Below are 8,066 nucleotides of genomic sequence, written 5' to 3' on the forward strand. Positions count from 1 at the left end.
TGCCTTTAGCACTGAAGGGTCTGTGAGAGGTGAGACAACATTTATAGTAGTGATAAAATACTATATTTAAGGCTATAAAAAGTTGGCATACAAGGTCTCCGTTCAGAAGTAAATTTGTTTTATGTGCTCGGCAAGAGAGCAACCGAAAAGTTTTACAAATGGGAAGTTTGACCTACTGAGACTTCAAAACATAAAATATGTCAATTACTCCTGGGGACTGGGTATAGTAATTACCCCTTTGAATGTTAAAACATGCAAAATCTGAAGCACGAAGTCAGTCACTGCTTACCTTGACCATGGCACGCGTGGCTAATGAGTTACCCAGGGCCACTGTCCAACTGGCACATTACGTGCCCAAGTGTGCATTCATGGGATGGGCCACTTGGGAACTTAGCAAGAAACTGGGGGAAAGCAATGGAACCCTGTCCAATGAACAGATACCGCATCTGGTGGGGCATTAGGCCTTGGTCTGCCTAGAAGCCAGCAATCCTGTACTTGGAATTCTATGCCTGGTTCAAGCTAGAACTAGTAGAAAATGCTGGACAACTGACAGATGTGCATTGTAATCCAAAGAGCCTTACTAATTTTAGCCTTCTCCACGTCTCTGACCTCATCACCTACCCCTCTCTCTTCATCCTTACTCTCAGCTACACTTGGGGACCCTGGTCAAGATTGCTTCTAGCCCATTCTTGCCCCCAGGCCCTGCCCTAGGTGTTGTTTCCTCCACCTGGAGTACTCTTCTCGAGATATTAACCCGGCCGGCTCCTTCCTGCCACCACAGCTCAGTTTATTTTTTTAATTTTTTTGCGGTACGTGGGCCTCTCACTGTTGCGGCCTCTCCCCGTTGCGGAGTACAGGCTCCGGACGTGCAGGCTCAGCGGCCACGGCTCACGGGCCCAGCCGCTCCGCGGCATGTGGGATCTTCCCGGACCGGGGCACGAACCTGCATCCCCTAGCATTGGCAGGTGGACTCTCAACCACTGCGCAACCAGGGAAGCCCCATCACAGCTCAGTTTAAACATCACCTCTAAGAGGCTTCCCTGCAGCACCCAATCTAAAGAAGTCAGCCCGTCTCTGTTTCTGTCTCTGTCCCTACCTCTCTCTCTCTCTTTCTCCTCCCCCGACCCCTCACCTCCACTCTCACTCCACACTAACACATACACACAGCAATCATCTATTTTAATGCTGCCAGATCTCATGCAATTATCTGATATTTTAATTTGTTTTTCCTTATTTTTTTGGCTGCGTCGGGTCTTAGTTGTGGCACGCGGGATCTTTGTTGAGGCATGCAGGATCTTTTCATTATGGCTCGGGTTCTCTCTGGTTGTGGCATGCGGGTTTTCTCTCTCTAGTTGTGACGCGTGGGCTCTGTAATTTGTGGCACGTGGGCTCTCTCGTTGAGGCGCTCAAGCTCAATAGTTGTGGCGCGCAGGCTTAGTTGCCCCACGGCATGTGGGATCCTAGTTCCCCGACCAGGGATGGAACCCGCGTCCCCTGCATTGGAAGGTGGATTCTTTACCACTGGACCACCAGGGAAGTCCCTGATATTTTAATTTTTTATTTAGTTTTAAAGCTTGTTTGCTGTGCTTCTTCCTTCATTAAAATGTAACCGCCAGGCAGGCAGGGACTTTGTTCTCTTTGCTGTTGTCTCATCAGTACCTGAATCCTGCCTACCACGTGTAGATGCTCAATACACAATTTTAGAACAAATAAACAAGCAGACTCCTGACAGGTAAACCTATGGGGCAGGTTTGAAAGAGCCCTTGTGGGGAGCGGAGGAGCCAGACTCCAGCCCCAGAGCTCACTTCAGGCAAGTCATTGTACGCTTGTCTCTGGGCCTCACGTGCTTATCTGGAAACAGAGACTGGATGATCGGTGGTCTGCCCTCTGTCCTGTGAAGCCCTTCCCTCCCCTCACTGTCACTTCTCCCAATTTAGCCAGAGCAGCTTTGCTTTGACCCTTTTTTATGTATTTGATTTTTCATAAGTTCCCGTTTGATAAAGGATTCTGCTGCTAAAATAAAAATGTTAATCCTCCAGATTAGATAAACCCTTCTGCTTGAAGTTAATCCTGGCTCAGCCTCGTTACCAGTTGTGTGATTCTGGGAAATTCATTTAACTTCTTTAAACTTCGGCATCATCATACATAGACTAGAGACAATTTCAGGACCTACCTCTCAGCATCGCTGGGAGTTACTCCATCCATGGTAGGCAGAATAATGGCTCCCCAAAGATGTCAGTGCCCTAATCCCCGGATCCTATGAATATGTTGCCTTCCACAGCAAAAGGGACTTCAAAGATATAATTAATGTTAAAGATTTTCAGATGGGGATGTTGTCCTAGATTATCCAGATGGGCCGAACCTAAGCACACGAGTCCTTAAAAGCGGAGAACCTTTCTAGCTACAGTCAGGAGGAGATGAGAGAGAAAGAGAAATCCCTCACTGCTGGCTTTGAAGCTAGCCGAAGGGGCCCCCGGAGCTGAGGAATATGGGTGGCCTCTACAAGCTGGATACAACCCTCTGTGATAGCCAGTAAGGAAATGGATCTCAGTCTTACAACTGCAAAAAATGACCTGAATTCTGTCAACCACCTGAATGAGTAAGGAAACGGATTCTCTCCAAGAGCCTCCAGAAAGACGCCAGCCTTGCCACGACTCTGATTTTAGCCCAGTGTGACCCATACCGACTTCTGACCACAGAACTGTAAAAGAATAAGTCTGTAATGTTTTAAGCTGCTAAATTTATGATAATTTTTTACGACATCAATAGAAAACGAATACACCATTTAAAGTACGTAATGAAGTACTTGGCACATGGTAAGAGCTCAATAAATGTTGGCATTTCTTATAAATATTATTAACAGCATAACTATTAATATTGTTTTTTTATCTCAAAAATCTCTTCCTGCCTTGGTGTTGAGCTCTGAATTCTGAAACCCCTCTTCCTGCCTCTCCTGGAATAGCGTCCTTTTAGTTGTTTTAAAGGAATTGTTCACCAGCTTCAGGGGCTGAGTGTTGTGCTGGACTGAAGTGCAAGGGAATTTCTTGAGATGCAAAAACAAGAGTGCAAATTAACATCACTAAAGAGGGACAGATGGATACACGTTGCATATTTCTGGATAGGATAGCTTGAGAAGAGCACCACATGACCTACGCAGTAGTTTGGCTGGGAACAATTAAACCTGAATCTAACCAACAGGAAATGGCAGGCAAATGAGAAGCATGCTATTAAAAAGGAACTTCTGCCTTTCAAAAATGTCAGTGTCACAAAAGACAAAGAAGAACCAAGGAGTTGTTCCAGATTATAGGAGACTAAAGAGACAAGATAACTAAATGCAATATGTAATTCTAGAACAGATCACCACTGGACATGATTGAGTCAACTGAAAAAAACTGGAGTATAGATTGTAGATAAATAAGTGTATTTATAAATGTTAAATTTCCTGAAGTTGATGTATATATTGTGGTTATATAAGAGAATGTACTTATTCTTAAGAAATACACACTGAAATATTTAGAGGTAAGGGCCACGATGTGTGCGTCTTATTTTCAATGGTTCAGGGGAGGGGAAAGAAATATATATATATACAAACACATGTATGTAATATATGTGTGTATTTGTAAGGTATGTATGTGTGTGGATATTTTATACACAGAGTTCAAGCAAGTGAGCAAATTATACATCAAGTGGGGCAGAATGTTAACAACAGGTAAATCTGAGTAAAGTATAAATGGTTTTATTCTTGCAACTTTTCTGCAAGTTTGAAATTACAGACATACCTTGGAGATACTGTGGGTTCAGTTCCAGACCACCACAATAAAGCGAATACCACAAAAAAGCAAATCACACAAAATTTTTGGTTTCCCAATGCATATGTTACGTTTACACTCTCCCGTAGTCTATTAAGTGTGCAATGGTATTATGTCGAAAGAAACAATGTATGTACCTTAATTTAAAAAGGCATTATTACGAAAAAAGAAAATGCTAACCATCATCTGAGCTTCCAGCAAGTCATAATCATTTTGCTGGTGGAGGGTCTTGCCTCCATGCTGATGGCTGCGACAGGGCAGGGTGACGGCTGCTGAAGGTGGGGGTGCTGAGGCAATTTTAGACAACGGTGAAGTTTGCCGCATCGAGTGACTCTTCCTTTCACAAATGATTTCTCTGTAGCGTGCAGTGCTGTTTGACACAGTGCATTTTAACACAGAACTTTTTGCAAAATTGGAGTCAATCCTCCCAAACCCTGCCACTGCTTTATCAACTAAGTTTACATAGTATTCTAAATGCTTTGTTGTCATTTCAACAATCTTCACAGCATCTTTACCAGTAGATTCCATCTCAGGAAACCACTTTCTTTGCTCATCCACATAATTTGTCATGTTCGTTTCATCATGAGATTGCAGCAATTCAGCCACATCTTCAGGCTCTACTTCTAGTTCTAGTTTTGCTATTTACATCATATCTGCCGTTCCTTCCCCCACCGAAGTCTTGAACCCCTCAAAGTCATTCATGAGGGTTGGAATCATCTTCCAAACTCCTGTTAATGTTGATGTTTTGACCGCTTTGCATGAATCACATGTGTTCTTAATTTCTTAAATAATAAGACTTGAAAGGCAAAATGACTTCTTGACTGCAGTATGAATATTGTGTTAGCAGGCATGAAAATACATTAATCTTATTATACATCTCCATCAGAGCTCTTGGGTGACCAGGTACATTGTCTGTGAGCAGTAATAATTGGAAAGGAATCTTTTTTCTGATCAGATCTCAACAGTGGGCTTAAATTATTCAGTAAACCGTGCTGTAAATAGATGTGCTGTCATCCAGGCTTTGTTGTTCCATTTATAGAGCACAAGCAGAGTAGGGTTAGCAAAGTTCTTAAGGGCCTTAGGATTTTCAAAGCGGTAAATGAGTATTGGCTTCAACTTTTAGTCACCAGCTGCATTAGCTCCTAACAAGACAGTCACCCTGTCCTTTGAAGCTTTGAAGCCAGTCATTGACTTCTCCTCTCTAGCTATGAAAGTCCTAGGTGGCATCTTCTTCCAACAGAAGTCTGTTTTGTCTACCTTGAAAATCTCTTGTTTAGTGTAGCCACCTTCATGAATTATCTTAATTAAAGATCTTCTGGATAACTTGCTGAAGCTTCTACATCAACACTTGCGGCTTCACCTTGCACTTTTATGTTATGGAGGTGGCTTCTTTCCTTAAACCTCAGGAACCAGCCTCTGCCAGCTTCAGACTGTTTTTCTACAGCTTCCTCCCCTCTTTTAGCCTTCCTAGAATTGAAGAGAGTTAGGGCCTTGCTCTAGATTAAGCTTTGGCTGAAAGGAATGCTGTGGCTGGTTTGCTCTTCTATTCCAACCACTCAAACTTTCTCCATATCTGCAACAAGCTTGTTTCGCTCTCTCATCATGCGTGTGTTCACTGGAGTAGCACTTTTAATTTCCTGCGAGAACTTTTCCTCTGCCTTCACAACTTGTCTGACTGTCTGGCACAAGAGGCCTAGCTTTCAGCCTGTTTCAACATCTGACATACGCCTTCCTCACTAAGCTTAATCATTTCTAGCTTTTGCCATTGTAGGATTATTAACTGGCCTAATTTTGATGTTGTATCTCAGGAAATAGGGAAGCTCAAGGAGAGGGAGAGAGAACAGGGCATGTCCAGTCAGCAGAGCGGTCAGAACGTACACATTTAGCGAGTAAGTTTGCTGTCTCACGTGGATGTGGTTTGTGACTCCCCAAAACAATTACAATAGTAACATCAAAGATCACTGATCACAGATCACCGTAACCAAAATAATAATCACGGAAAAGTTCAAAATAGTGTGAGAATTACCGAAATGTGACGCAGAGACTTGAAGTGAGCAAATGTTGTTGGAAAAATGGTACCAATAGACTTGCTCGAGGCAGGGCTGCCACAACCTTCACTTTGTAAAATGGGCAATATCTGTGAAGTGCAATAAAACGAGGAGTGCCTGTAAAATGTTAGAAAAACCACCCAAGTCTGCGATCCTGTAAAGAGAAGGAACTGGTAGCACTTGGTGTCTGTTCAAGCCACATGTTTTCTTCTGATTTATAATGTCATGTGATACCTATCTCATCATGCCGGTCCATTTTCTAGGCATTTAGAATGTATAGCTTCCAAAACTGGCACAAAGACAGAAAATTTCCTCAGACTTTGCTTAGGGTGTATTAAGCGTAAGTCCTGGTCAAAGAAAACACAATTTTCAAATAATCCACTAATTTTAGATTTAATAGTTCTTAGACCCTGAAGTGCTAGCCTAGTGCTTAGAAATATCTATACAGCAGGCTAAGTAAATAAATATACTGCCTCACAAAGGTAGCACAGCTGTCAGCCAAAATGTTAGACGAATGAAGTAATTAGTCCATTGTAAAAAATAATTACATGTATTTACTGCATGTAGACAGAATTATTGATAATAATGGGCCTACAGGAGTGATCACGATGGGTTGGATAAATCACAGGTGTCTCCAAATGATTCTAAACGTTTGCCTATTTAATTCTCATTGCAAAATAAGCCCTTTCATCTTTGATAATGTTGGTATAGAACACCGGTGTTTGGGGAGGTGTGCTTATGGAAACTGAATGCTCTTCCCTTCTATTCACATACCAAAATATATGAGGTTTTGAGCCTTCTGTGGTCAAGCCAGCCCCACTTCCATCCGTGCCAAGTTTTTTTAGAAAATACTGGAGATTCCTAAAACGTATTAATGCTTTGGAAAATTGCTCTCATCACCAATAAGAAACACTCATGCACTCAGGCGCCCACGTGTGCGTCCATCATTTGACAGCGTCTCATTCAATAGTGTCTCAAGAACCAGGAATGAAAATAACAATGGCTCTCCTACCAGGTCGGTGGCTTCTCTCAAAGTGAAGAAAGAAACGCTGAGCATCTCATCCATGTAATTTGTGACCATTAGAAAGACTGGTACATGCGCTTTCGTTTAATCCCTTTGGACTAACGACATAGCCCATCTGGAGCATAAAAGCTCTAAGCCTAGAGAAAAGAGACAGCACAGATGAGCAGTTTCCACGCAGTTTCTCCATTCAGAGGTGCTAATAAGGAAAAATGCCGAATTACTATGATTACCCGTGACTTGAACATAGCTTATCACCTGCCGATATGAATGAAGGCCCCTGGAGGGCTGGGAAATGGCTGGAAGAACAATGGCCTTGGAGACAGAATCTCTGTGGTGGCTGAAAGAGGAATCTCAGCTGACTGCAAGACGGTCTGCCTTATAAAATGGAGCTCTTTTCTAAGTGAACCCTGCAAACTGGTCCTGGGGTGTTCCCATGCCATGGAGAAAGAAAACAGAAGAGCTTTCACAGAACAATCAGGCCCATAAAACATGAAGTGAAGACAGAGCCAGCAATTATCCCAAAGAATCATACGAGATAACCAATCGAAGACACTTCATAGTGAGGCCAAGCTCTCCTCAAATCTGACAGATAATTGTCAGTCTGCTTTCTACTTTATGTGTTATTGTGTAGACTTAATTACACTGTGAAATCCCTCTTGTTTTCAGACCTAAGTGCCACTGGAATGCTGTTACAGCCGTCACATGAGATTCATTAGGAAGAAGAGTTTGGCTTTGTAGGGACTGGGCATTTAGCTGTTCCATGGAATCTCTTCTGTGTCATCACAAAGCCCCTGTGTTAAGGCCATTGTAGGCTCTACAGCACAGCACCTCCAGCCCTGCACGGCCCCACAAGCCATCATGTCTCAGGGGTGGCTTGCCTCACTGGCAGGTGCTAAGCTTTTATTTTTCATTATGATAATGGGCTCATTTCCCCATGAACTGTTTAGATTAAGTATTGCCACAGCCTGAGTTCTCTTTTACGGTCAACTTTTCACTTTATTTACTGCAGCACCAAAACAGCTAGGATTTGTTTATTAATCTTTGTTCTCTTTGGGGATGGCTACAAGGAGAAAGGGCTCTCGGAAATTTGAAGAGTATTACCTTTTTGTTTAGTAATTCATTGTCCATCCTCACAAAACCTGCATACATGCTTGTGGGTGCATTCACACACGCACGTGCACACAC

At 42.8% G+C, this 8,066-nt stretch overlaps 1 long non-coding RNA gene across 1 annotated transcript in view; it reads right to left on the minus strand.

Annotated features, from left to right (window-relative positions):
- LOC307188610 overlaps positions 1–6,994 on the minus strand; it is a 94,375-nt gene extending 87,381 nt beyond the window's left edge. Inside the window, exon 1 of the long non-coding RNA XR_013829015.1 lies at positions 6,870–6,994. This is a non-coding gene — a long non-coding RNA (uncharacterized lncRNA). The remainder of the gene's footprint in view (positions 1–6,869) is intronic.
- Positions 6,995–8,066: the final 1,072 nt, after the last annotated feature.

The sequence above is a fragment of the Stenella coeruleoalba genome, assembly GCF_951394435.1.
Source record: "Stenella coeruleoalba genome assembly, chromosome: 7".
NCBI classification, from domain to species: domain Eukaryota; kingdom Metazoa; phylum Chordata; class Mammalia; order Artiodactyla; family Delphinidae; genus Stenella; species Stenella coeruleoalba.